General features: G+C 43.3%; 1 protein-coding gene across 1 annotated transcript in view; it reads left to right on the forward strand.

The window, feature by feature from the left end:
* The first annotated feature begins 1,836 nt into the window (after positions 1-1,836).
* ABCC12 (ATP binding cassette subfamily C member 12) overlaps positions 1,837-13,289 on the forward strand; it is an 83,013-nt gene continuing 71,560 nt past the window's right edge. Inside the window, exon 1 of the mRNA XM_006034972.1 lies at positions 1,837-1,915. The gene's annotated coding sequence lies outside the window, so the exon portion shown is untranslated. The remainder of the gene's footprint in view (positions 1,916-13,289) is intronic.

The following is a 13,289-nucleotide window of genomic DNA, read 5'->3' on the forward strand; positions in this document are numbered from 1 at the left end:
CGCCAGCCCAAGGGAGAAGATCAATGGTTCCCTGACTACCAAAGCTTGATTTTGAGTTTATATGCAAACTTTAGCACTACAAATTCATCACAAAAATGACCCTGATGCAAAGGAAATTAAAAAAGGGAAATAATTCTAATGGGAAAGAAATGGGATTAGTTGGGGTTATCAACCAGATTAATATTGAGCTAGAATTGAACTTCAGACGTTTCAAGAGAATGTCTGAGGCAAACCTAACCTGGTTTTACTTCATACAATGTCATTCTAAATAGGAAAAAGCCTTTTTGTGCTATTCTGCATACTGCCAAACCCACTATTTTTAGGGAACTGCTGGTGGAAGATAAAAGAGTGTTTCTTTGGCACAGTTTAGCTGCATGGAAAAAGCTGAATGAGCCAGGTTGCAAGTTCTTTAGTGTGCATTTGTAAAGTCTGCCCTTGTTATTTTAGAAAAGAAAGAGTTGAGCTTTAATAGCAAATGCCAAGTAAGAAGAGTAAATATTCTTTTGAACCTGCCAAAATTCTGTCAAAGGAAAGAAGAACATGCAAAATAATGGCGTTATTGGCCTGACATACAAAAGTATTTCCTTACTAAGATAGATAATAAAAACCATATATAATGACCCATAGCTTACCATTTTGAAGGACCTACAAGGGCAGTTAGATCACTTTAAAGAGAAGGGAACACTTATCTTCTACATCAGAGCACATGAAGGTTTGCTTGGCTTTGCTGTGTTGGAATCCAGGAGGATTTACTAAGGCAATGAGTATTGAGGCAATAATTTACCAGGAAAGACTATTTGCATGACTGACCCTACATGTTGTATTCAGATAGCCAATAAGAGTACCAGCACAACAGCTTAATACACAGGTGGTATTCACATTGTCTGACTCTTGTGTCTTTTACCTATTGGTCATAGAGAACATAGGTCAGGATCCCTTAGCTGGCTCCTGACAAGGAAGTCATCCCTTCACTGCCACATTATTGCAGAAGAATGCTAAAGAAACTGTCTTCTTACCTTTCTTGTGTGTGGGCTCCAAAGGAGGTGTGGGAAACTTCAGCATCAAACCCCCAGCTGGTTGGTCCGGCCTGACGCTGGACTACCGAAGAGGAAGTGCATTGACACAGTTGGGTTAACTTGCCTTTTGGGGCAATACCAGTTAAGCGTGGTCAGTGAATAACCCCACAGATCTTGCATCAAGCAGTGGGAAGGAGGCTGGGGCGCGGTGTCTCGGCTGGACTGGGGGGAGGAATGTTGGGGCCGGAAGGTTCCCGGCGGGTTGGGGTGACAGTTGGCCTGGGCAGTTGGAGAGCGAGAGGTCTGTGTGGCGGCAGTGACTGAGACTGGAGAAATAGCGAGTAAGGAAGAGGAATGCAAGGGGAGGGGGATAGCGAGAACAGGATGAAGTAGCAACGTAAGGAAAATGACAGAGAGAGAGACCATAAAGAAAAGGTTCAAAAGAGACAAACGCTAGTGCCTTGTGTGACATCTAGCAGGGATTTCCATCCTGGACCTCTTTTTCTGAGCACTCACAGCTCATGCTGACTTCAGCTTAGGGTGCTCAGCCCTTTTGAAGCCTTTTACAGATAAATGAAACAAGGGCCCCACAGGTAACTGAACAGCTATAATGGCCATGTGTCGCAAAGGTTGCTAGGTAGCTAGCAAGGTGGTATTAGGAACTGGTAAAAAGGGAGAAATGCTAATACCTTTTGTTGCAGCTTTTACTTGAGACTGGTCCCATTTAACTACTTGTTTGCAATTTATTTGTTTTTTGATAGGTATCATTGCTAGTTTTGATGTGGCCTGAGAGCCAGAAGAAACCTTCCAGCACCAACGTACAGTTAAGAAGCAATAAATAAACTCTGGTCCAGCCAGTGAGCAGTCTAAATCCAAGGCGAGGAGGTGTTCGTGGTCAGGTACTGATAATCTTGACAGCGGGTTCACAAAGACGGCTCTGCTTTGACCCCCAGAAGCAGGTTTCTCACCAAGAATGTTGTGCAAAAGTGGGAGGAGTAAAGCAGAGTTACCCACGTTCTTTCCATACTTTCCACGTCCCATTTCTTTTACATCAGGGGTCTCCTAGCCCACAGGCCAGATCTGGCCCCAGGTGCTGGGTCATCCAGCCTGCAAGGCTCTCCATAAGTGTGCAGAGAGCCCTATGGGCAGTGGCTCTGCATGTTAAATCAGGCGTGCAGGACCTGATCCGGGCATGAGGGGCTAGGCAGAAGCAATGTTGGACCCTGGAGTCCAATCCTGCCATGTGGGGATGGGCAAAGGCAGCGTGCACCCCAGTCTCAGTGCATGGGGTCAGGTGGAGGCAACATGGGACTCTGATCCTGGCACATGGGGCCTGGTGGGGGCAGTGTAGAGCCCTGGGGCCTGATCCAGGTGCATGGGGGCGGTGCAGGGCCCGATGCCAGTACATGGTGTCTGATATGACCTGTGGCTTGGCCCCATGACTTTCTTCTGGCCCATGGGGCCAAATCATTAAGCACCGCTGCTTTATAATAGTTCTGAGGCTGCATCTCAACTACTCGATAGACATGGGCGACTGGTGCCTCCTGATACTGGGGGGCACCACCAACTGATTGCTGAGGGGGCTGGGCGGGTACTCCTAGGAGCGATCACCGCCGGTGGCGGAAGTGCCGGCGGGAAAACCAGAAGTGCGGCAGCAAACCTGGCAGTGCCACTGGCGCTTCTCTTGACGCCCCCAGAATCTCAGGGGGGTCACTGGCTGTTGCCCCCCACTCACCATCCAGGAAGGGCCAATCTCAGGGTGGGGGCATGTGCCCTCCATGCCCCTCCTACATGTTGGATACTAGCTCTGTATCTGCCTGCTCTTATATGAAATACTTCCTTTGATACAACATGGTATAGCACAGGAGTCAGCAACATTTTTGAGCAGAGTGCCAAAACCCCCCACAACCTCAGCTTGTAAGATGTTGGCACGCCAGGGGTGAACAGTGGGAGAGCAACAAGGGGCCTGATCCCTGTTGTGGCAGTGCAGCCCCAGCCCCTTCCTTGCTGTTCGCCCTGAAGTGTGTGCGCCAAGCAAAATGCCTTTGTGTGCCACGCTCTGGTACCTGTGCTGGGGGCTGCCTACCTCTGGTGTAGAATTTGATTGTTTGAAGTTGTATTTTACTGTAGAATCAAATTCAGTGTGTTGTATTTTAGTGTAGAATCAAATGCAGTCTTCTCCAAAGCTTTGTCTGTAGTATAGATGTTTAACTGGCAATCTCCCATTCTACAAGTAGTCCAGGGACATTTTCTTCTGAGGTGAAGAGCTCTGACAGACTTTCAAGCAACATCAGTCTGCTGCTGAACACCTGCAACTCCCTAGTTGTCCACAGTCCTTGCAGATATTTAGTGTCTGCTCAGCACTTCTCAGGATTTTGCCTTTCATATTTATCTTTATAAAACCTCATTCAATTTAATTTTTACCCACTTATGTAATTTTTCTAGCTCAAATTATAGCTTCTGTCCATCCTCCATTGTGTTTGGGTCTCTTCCTCACTTTGTGTTACCTACTATTTAATTTGTGTACTATCCATTCTCTCCTCTAGGCTGTTAACAATTTGATAAAATAGCAATAGTCCTAGCTTTATCTCTTGAACCGCTCAGCTTGACAATGTTTCCCTATCTGCATATCACACATCAGTTTGATGGTTCCCTATGTGATATATGACCATTAATAACCACTTGGCTTCTATTTATTGAGCCAACCATATAATTCCTATCTATCCTATTAAATATTTCCAAGGGAAACACCCCTCAAAAACAGACTGAGATGTAAGCAGTAATCAAGCTAGCTTTACCACTGAGTTGACCAATGATCATGTTTATATTTGCCAGTGTTCTTTGCTATTATTGCCTTTGTAAAAGCCAGTTGGCAAGATATGTGTTATATATGCATGGAGCTTTTTATCTACTGATTTTTGGTTATGTTACAAACCAGATGGAGACATTAGCCAAAACTGTCATTTTAAAATTCCTTGTAAAAAACTTATTTTTTATGCTGCCAAATATTGCAAGCATTGTTTCTTCTACACTGATTTGAAGCCATTGAATAACTATAACTGTGCATTCCCTGTGGATATCTTAGGAAATAATATTCTAGAACCAATTTCTTCCTTTAATATGGTTTTCTAAATTCAGGTCAGGTATCCACTGACCTCCCTGTCTGAAATCTTTGTTGCAGAAACACTTGGCATGCATAAGTGGTAACCAAATTGCAGTTTTATTCATATGCTTTAAAGAAGTCAGTATAAGGTAAAGGAAACTTTATTACATAAAACTGATTGTACCAGTTGTGTGCATGATGTTCCAGGTTATTAAGTGTAATCATTAGGGCATCTGTTCGAGCATTAACTTACTGTACATACACAAAAAGGCAACCACAGAGCCACTTATTTTTGTTTGTAGCATCTTTATTAAAACACCTTGGCAGGTACACACTATCCTTTAGTATCTCTTGAAAAAGATTCTTATTGCTGTTTAGAAAAAAAATGCAGGAGTATTATTTAACTGCTATGAATAAGTATAACAATGAACAAAAAGGCTACAATCAGAAAAGAGAAAGTGTACAGTATATAATGAAATGTTGCAGTTTACATGTAACTGACCCATTCCTGTGAATTCTCAGATTAGAAATATTCTGTTAGATTGATTCATTGATTTGACACACAGGATGGAGCCAGAGCACATTTCCCCAAAAAGAGCATTGAGTAAAGGGAATTGAATTATACTAGCTTCTCCTCTGATAACATCCAGTGCTGCAAATTATTTCAACAATATTGTATATATACATAATGTAATAGCCCATTCCAGGACTCATTGTTCAGGAAGAAAAATAGAAAATAGCATTTGCAAGCAGTACTGAATTGGACTATATATTAACAATAACAAAAGCTAATTTAACTTACAGAGGGTCCATCTATGCACGAGCTTTACTGTGACGCTGACTAATTAGCTTCACAGTAAAGCATCACCACCTACACATGTGCCAGTATTAGGGTGCAGTAAATTGATTAACTCAGTGGTAGCGTAGCACTGTCCAGGACAAGTACTATCCTACAGTGGAGTAGTTACATATTGCAAAACACACATGTAGATGGTGACCAGGGCTGGATGGTTCACAAAGGTGCTACAGTGCAGGGGCTTCCTGCTGGATAGCCCCACACTGTAGCACCCTCATGCCCCAGCCAGCCCCTCCACAGCATGTTGAGCCAGGACAGAGCTGCCCCAGGCTGGCAGGCTGAACCCCCAGACCCTCTGCCAGCAGGGGCTGCTCCACCACAGCTCAGTGTGCTGCAGTCCCAGGCGCACGTGTAAATGCTGAGCTCAGGAGCAATAAACTCTGGCATGAACTGTGCTGGAGTTTATTGTTATGTGCTAATTGCACATGTAGATGCACCCTGTATGTTTCATCTTAAATCTTGAAATTTTAGCTCATTTCCTTCTGCTGTTCCCAGCAACAGTTTATTCCTGGCCCCAGAGCCATCAGGGATTTAGGATTGCTTATTTGTATGCCAGTTACAAACATAGGGCCAAACTCTTATCAAATAGTTTTTGATTTAGTGTAAACCCATTCATTTACTAGGGTTGCCCTAGTGCAACTGAGAGCAGTATTTGGTACTTACTCTATTAATTAAATACAAACTACAGTAAATTGCTATGTCACATCTTCTAGGATAGTTTGTGTTTGGGGTGTTATATGTAATTAAAGAAGATCTACAACAAATCCTCAACATTTTGTATGTAATACAATATACCATATCATATACCAGGGTCTCTCGACCAGTGGGAATTGGAAGTGCCTCAGTGGGACGACTGGTTTCACTTTTGCACACTTTGACTGGCTGCTGCCCCCCCTCACTCTTCAACTGGCCTCTGGGAGACACCCCCCCCCACACACACACCCGTTGACTGGTGGGACCAGGATTTTTTGACCTTATATAGATGGGACATAAGGCGCAAAAGGTTGAGAACCGCTGTCAAATATACACACACAGCCATGCACCTATATACATTTCAGGAAAGCTTGCAGTCCAACCAATGGAAGCAATGGCAGAAGCAGCCAAAGCATGCACTTCTGCTCTGTTCTTTGACAGGAAAGGCTAGAATGGAGCCCACATGGCCACATTGGACTCAATATACCCTTGGGCCCAGAGCTGTGCAGGGGAGATCTCCCACAGGCACTCTGAGGCAGGAACACCCAGGGAGTACCCCTTTCCTCTCAACTCATTAAGCCTGGAGAAAAATGCAAAAAGGAACTAGGCAGGGCTCCTACAAAAGCAGCCAAAGGAAAAAACTTTAGTTATGCAGAGAATTTCTATAGCTTTGATAGGAGTTCCTCTGCCCTGTGCTGATTGGTTGGTTATCCCAAACTTCCTCCTCAGCCTTGTCTACCCTTTTCCCTTGTCTTTTCTCTATCTCTACTTTCCTATCCTTTTCTCTCTTTTCCATCTAACTAATCTCTCTCAACTAATTGTAACCCTCAGAAATCATAGAAATAACAGTCTGCTACCATCACATTGTTCATTCACTTGTATATTACACCTCTTCCCCACCTTGTATCTGTCTGACTTGTTTAAAATCTCTTTGGGGTGGGAACCATCTACTAATCTGTGCTTGGACAGTTTCATAGTTTCATAGTAGCTAGGGTCAAGAGGGACCTGAACAGATCATCTAGCCTGACCCCCTGCCACAGGCAGGAATGAATGCTGGGTTCACAAGACCCGAGACAGGTGATCGTCCAACCTCCTCTTGAATATGCCCAAGGTAGGGACGAGGACCACTTCCCTGGGAAGTTGATTCCAGATTTTGGCCACCCTGACTGTAAAATATTGCCTTCTGATCTCCAACCTAAACCTGTTCTCCATCAGCTTATGACCATTGTTCCTCATCACCCCAGGTGGTGCTGGGGAGAAAAGAGCTCTGCCTATTTGCTGTTGATCCACCTTGATGAGCTTGTAGGCAGCCACCAGGTCCCCCCTCAACCTCCTCTTGCTGAGGCTGAACAGGTTCAGGTCCTTCAGTCTCTCCTCGTAGGGCCTGTCCTGCTGCCCTCTCACCAAGCGGGTGGCCCTCCTCTGAACCCTCTCCAGGCTGCCCACATCCCTTTTGAAGTGTGATGCCCAGTACTGGATGCAGTACTCCAACTGCGGCCTGACCAAAGTCGCATAGAGGGGGAGTATCACCTCTCTGGACTGGCTTGAGATGCACCTTTGGATGTGACAAGGTATGGCTGGTCTTGCTGGCTGCGGTCTGGCATTGGCGGCTCATGTTCATCTTGGAGTCAATAATGACTCCGAGATCCCTTTCCGCCTCTGTGCTTTCAACAAGGGAACTCCCCAACCCGTATGAATGCTGTGGATTCCTTCTCCCAAGGTGCAGCACCCTGCATTTGTCTACGGTGAACCCCATCCTATTCTCATCTGCCCACGTTTGTAGTCTGTCTAAAGACAGTGCCTTTCCTGGTTGCCTTAGGCACTATCATAAAATACATGATAATTAATAAGAAACTCAAAGCAAAAGCTAGAACCCTGTCTTTTCATTAGGAGAAGAGAGAGCTGCAGGTAACTTAAGAAATTCATGGGACATCAACATGAAAACCTTACAAACTGGATAAGATCTTCCAGTAAGGAAAGAGGAGACTCTTTTTGCTAGCTCTAACATAAAACAAATAACATTTCCCCTTCCTCAATCTTCTGATTTTGGGATACATATTCACCAGATGCATGTTTGTACTTTGTGAAGATGCAACAAATATTTACTCATATCTGTATATCTGCATACACGCATACAAACAATTTTTGTAGGGCTCATACACTAACTTCCTGTATTTATAACTAATGAAGGTTAAACTTTCATTATTCAGGAAGCTCCATTTCCCCCCACTATTATTTCAGTATTTATTTCAAATAGATTTGAGGAGAGAAAGAACGTTTTCTACTCCTAACTCTGCTTCAAAAGTACTGATTTTTCCTAACTTAATGCAAAGATGAAATGATAAAATTAACATTCAAGACAGCTCCATTACATCAGCAAAAACTCATTTTTCTATCAGACAAGAATGTCCAACACCATGTGGAGCATATATCAGTTACATTATACCATGATCAGTATTCCTAAACTAGTCCTATAGTTTACAATATAGCTCTTCTTCAGAAGTAAATCAAATAACAACCTTTTAGCAGAACTGCCACATATATTAATTCTTTATAGCTACCTGAAACAAAAGAAAAAACAGTGAAAGAAAAGGCATGGCTATGGTTTAGGCTAACAGAAATTAATTGTCATAGGAGATGAACTGCAAAGAGCAACATTTTTAAAATTACAGTGAACTGTGGCAATTTGACTTCTATACAGCTTCAATTTATGGTTAAATCAATTAAGTATTTTAAAAAAGAATAATTCTACCAAGTAGATGATTATTATTAACTGCTACAATCGCTAGTAAGTTTAATTAAAAAAAGAAAAGACAAATAATAGAACCTATTTTACCTACAATCTCTCTGAGAATTTATGGGAACAAAAATGCAGCAAGAATTCTTTGATGAACAGTGATATAGATGGAAATCAATCTTCTCCATTGTAGCCTAAAAATCTGCTTTTTTCAGCATTTTGGAGAATGCTAGAAAAAAAGTATTTAAAAAAAATTCAGTCCTGCTTCACCAGAAAAGAGCTCATTTTTCTTTGCTGTGTATTCAGTGCTCAGCATGTTATGTCAAGCACTTTGTTTAAATTTGCCTACTGGGTCTAATGTGCCTTATGAAAAATATATAAAGGGTTGTTGGGTTTCAATGGTACTTCACGGCTTTAAAATGAGGAACACAGGTAGAGTTTACAATAGAGAACCTGCCCACTGTGGCCAGAGTAACTGTGCCTAAACATTTCTGGATGAAAATATTTCAAGGCTCCCCTGGCCATTGCATGCTGGCCATAGAGACTGTGCAAATAAATGAAATGGCAGATACAGTGGACCGAGCACAAAGCAAAGAAATAAGCATGGAAATGAATAGCATGCCTGTTTCCACATTCCTATTATTTGCATAGTCTAGAAAGGCATAATGTCAATTTTCCATTAATTAAAACGAAATCCAGTTTTAAGTCAATGGAGTTACACTGGTGCAAAACAGTGCAAGGAAAATTAGAATGAGGTTCCTGGTAGAATCAATCTACATTCCTGTGGTATTTACATAACATGTTAAACTAAATTTATGAGCCAAATATTGCACTCTGGGGGATAGAAGGGAGCCTATATGAAAGACTTGGAGACCTTATGAAGGACCATGTGAAGGAAGCTCTAGGCCCTTCTCCTCAGCAGCAGTTCTTCCATATTATGAGGTTGAGGATCTGACAGGTATGGCGGAGAGAGGACTTTGATGGCTGGAAGAACTAGAATTTGGGACAGGACTACCATCCTCTGTGTTCTTCACTGGAGGCATCTACACATGACATTAATGCACAGCAATAAACTCTGGAGCTTAGTGCCCCGGAGCTTATTGCTCCTGGGAAGCTCCCAGATGCACCATTTACATGTAAGCCCAGACTGTAGCACACTGAGCTGGGTTGGAGCAGTCCCAGGCTCGCAAGGGACTGGGGGAATGGCGGGGTGGCAGCTTGTTAGCCACAGAGCTCAATGTGCTGCAGAGGGGCTGGCTGGGGCACAAAGGTGATTCAGTGCAAGGCTAACCTGCAGGCAGCCCCTGCACTGAAACACCCTCATGCCCCAGCCAGCCAGGTCATCCTCTACACGTGCATCGCTGCACATGAAAAAACTTCACTGCAGGGTAGTACTTGTATATACAAGCACTACCTTGCTGCAGAATTTATTACTTTCCTGTGCCCTAATAGGGGTGCACGTGTAGATTTTGAGACATTTACTGCAGAGCTAATTAGTCAGCTACCCAGTGAACATCTCATGTAGATGCTCCCACTGTGAATTAGAGTTCAACTCTGCTTGAAATAGCGTCTCAACTCTATGTCCCCACCTGCAAAACTAATTCCTCATGATGGTGCTACAGGTTACCTTTAAATCATTTGAAAGACACTTAAAATGGGAGTGTCCATGCATCAAAGGGTGTTAAACTGTGTTATGGACCCTCTAAGCATTTTAAAGTTAGAGGGCACTTGAGACAAGGGTTATCTTTGAGCTATTCTACCTAGCTCAAGCTAGAAAATTGTTAGTCTGCTCCACAGAGATAAAGTGAGGAATTTGTAGTTATCCAACCCTTCTACCCCTGCCAAACTTTCCACCCTTCCAAGCTGTATTGATCAGGGGACGGTATTGGTGCCAAAAAACAACACCCCCACCCACTACCAGTGGGTATGACCTCAGTCCACATGGAACCACACTGCTGGCTCCTAGGACCCCAGGAGACCAATTCAGGCTCCTGCACTGGATGCCAAGCTTATGACCCTCCCCTCAGAGGGCTAAGCCTTTGCCTCACATCTAGAGAGCCAAGAGAATTGGGGACTGGAGGGGCTTTCCTTCCCCAGCCTCCGTGCTCCTGTGGGACGGGGGCAAAGGGCTGCCTGGCACTGAGTGTGGCAAGAGCATGGAGCCTGTGAAGGCATGCTTCCCCAGCACAGGTGACTGATGCCTCCTGAGTCTGGGGGGGCACAATTTGTGGGCGGGCCCGGGGACGGGCCAAAAGCCCCATTACAAAGCACTTCTCAGAGGTGAGCCTATGAACTTCACTTCATCAACCTCCTGGTTACAAAAAATCATGGACTAAACATAGGCATTGGATTTATGACACATTATAACCTGCCTGACATCTGACTCCCCAGGTACCTCTCCACTATTTAACTGCTACATTCATCCCCCTTCTCTCCCCCACCCAGCCTGTTTCTCACCCACTGACTCTTCAATTTACATCTTCACTGACTGCCTGTCTTGTATGCAGCCCAGCTTCTTTACTATTAATTCCACCCAGGAAGAGCACACACCAAGTGCAGAGACTTCTTCAGCCTGATGAAGGGTTTTTAAACCCAAAAGTTTGCTAAAAAAATTTTTCCCAACTATTAAGTTGGTCGAATAAAAAATATCAGATTCACCCAAAGAACCCTGTCTGCCCATATCCACTCCTATACTTCTGTGCTGGGACTTAGTGCCCCTCCCCGCCCCCCCCCAACTGCCGGCCCACGTGGCAAAAAAACTGCCCCATTCTGAGCAGTGCCGAATCAGGGGACCAATCTCAGGGAGAGGCATGTGCCCCCCTGTGTCCCCCCTACCAGTTGCTTGTGATCCCCAGGGTCCATGCTGTTGCTGCAGTTAGTTCCTGGCATGCTTCCCCAGGCTCCACGCTCTCACTATGCTTAACCCCCAGGCCTGTGCTCCTAGAGAAGGGGTAGAGTCCTGGCTCCTGGCCATGTCCCTGCTTGCCAGGCCTTGTAGTGGCAAGTCACAGGTGTGCAGGTCAAAGATGGCATTAAGCCTTAACTACTGTGAAATGGTTCTAATTTTAACGCTGCCTAACGTTCCATAGATTTAGGATTATTTAAAGGTAAATTGTAACAGCACCCTCACAGACCAGATAAGAATATGCGGACATGGTGGAAAAGTCACCTGCAGCATGATACTTTTGTTACTCCACAACAGATCCTAAAGTGAGGCCAGGGTAAAGGAACTGTAGTCAGGACTACATTACAAGAATGCTTCTTCAGGTTGGTAAGCAGTCACAGATACAACCAAACATCTTGAAGGATATTCTAACTCAGGGGTGGCCAACCTGCAGCACATGTGCCACAACTGGCATGGACAGCCTCTGCGTGGCACATGAGAGATTGGGGAGGGGGGAGGGGGCAGAAAGCAGAGCAGCAGATCAGGCAGGAGAATGGCAGTGGAGTGGTAATCATAGAGGACATGGGATTTAATTTGTGGCATGCCTGCCAAAAAGGTTGGCTCTTACTGTTCTAACGTATTCCAGAGGCTGAGTTTGGCATACAGTTCTGGGATTGAGGAAGCATAAAGATGCCAATTTTGATCAAATCCTCTTAGGTCCTGTGCTATGTTCAGCTTATCCAAACCAAAGAATCTATCCATAACATTTTAACATAGTCTCTCAGAAGTATCTAATTGGATATATATAAATGTTCTGATTTGAATAGGAAAACCACAGAATTAATGTCAAATCTGCTGCTGAATCATAAGTAGAACAGTTATAAGTGGTACAAAATTAAAGGAAAAGGAGAGGTATCAAGCAGATCCTGCTAGTGTCAATACTGGATCTATGGTTTGGTTTTTTTTAATAATCTAGGAGAAATATATTGTACAGTGATTAAATATACAGATGACCTGTAGGATGGTCTGGGAACATACCATTTTATACAAAGAATTTATAGAATGATAAAGAGAGCCTAGAGAACTGCACAGAAATCACTAGGATTGAGCTACCTTAAAAAGAGATGTGTGTGAATGGAATAGCAGTTATGAAATGAGGAAATCAGAAATACAAAGTGTAGACTCTTGATTGAACTACTTTAATATAGAGAAGGATGTAGGCACAAAAATCCAACATGAATTTAGAGATGTTACCAAAAAAAAAAGAAAAGAAATTAAATTCAAGGGAGAGAGCAAGATGCAGTATATATGCATATCTTCACATAACCTTAATATAGTCTGACTCAGACTGATTAATTTCAAGACTTCACTAGAAAAAGACAGAGACCATGAAAAAAGACTGGCAAAAAGATAAAATATTAGAGGATAAAACAAATGGGGAGAGGTTAAGTTCTACATCCTGGAGTCCTAATAAAAAATACTACCACTTACATCAGTGCATTTTTACCTACATCTGCATATCAGAATTAAGCCCTATCTTATCTTAGTATAGCAATTCACAGAAAAACAATAGATATGGGAAATAAGACAATCCTAAATGCAATTTAGTGGTAATAAAAGATAAACTGAATGATTTTAAGTAGGTAATTACAGAAGAAGAGGGTATAACAGCTTACAAAAACATTTTGAAGATATATTTAATATTTGCGCTATAAAACCAATGTTACTGGTGCAACAACATTAGACATGTTGACTCAGATTTGATTCAACACTTAAGCCAATACAGTTTTACATGTGGGTTGCTAATGTTAAACCCCCTATTCATAAGTAGGCATCAGAAATAAATGAACTGATTTTGAGACTTGCTGAGCTGTAGGCATTCATTGTATTATGGTTCAACGTAGCAGGCAAAACACAGTTTCTCTAAACATCACAAAGCAAAAGGGGAACTCAGTCTTATGAATGCTTTTATGTAGTAGAGTATCGGGGGGGGGGGGGGG

This window comes from Alligator sinensis, unplaced genomic scaffold, assembly GCF_000455745.1.
Source record: "Alligator sinensis unplaced genomic scaffold, ASM45574v1 scaffold1107_1, whole genome shotgun sequence".
Classification (NCBI taxonomy): Eukaryota; Metazoa; Chordata; order Crocodylia; family Alligatoridae; genus Alligator; species Alligator sinensis.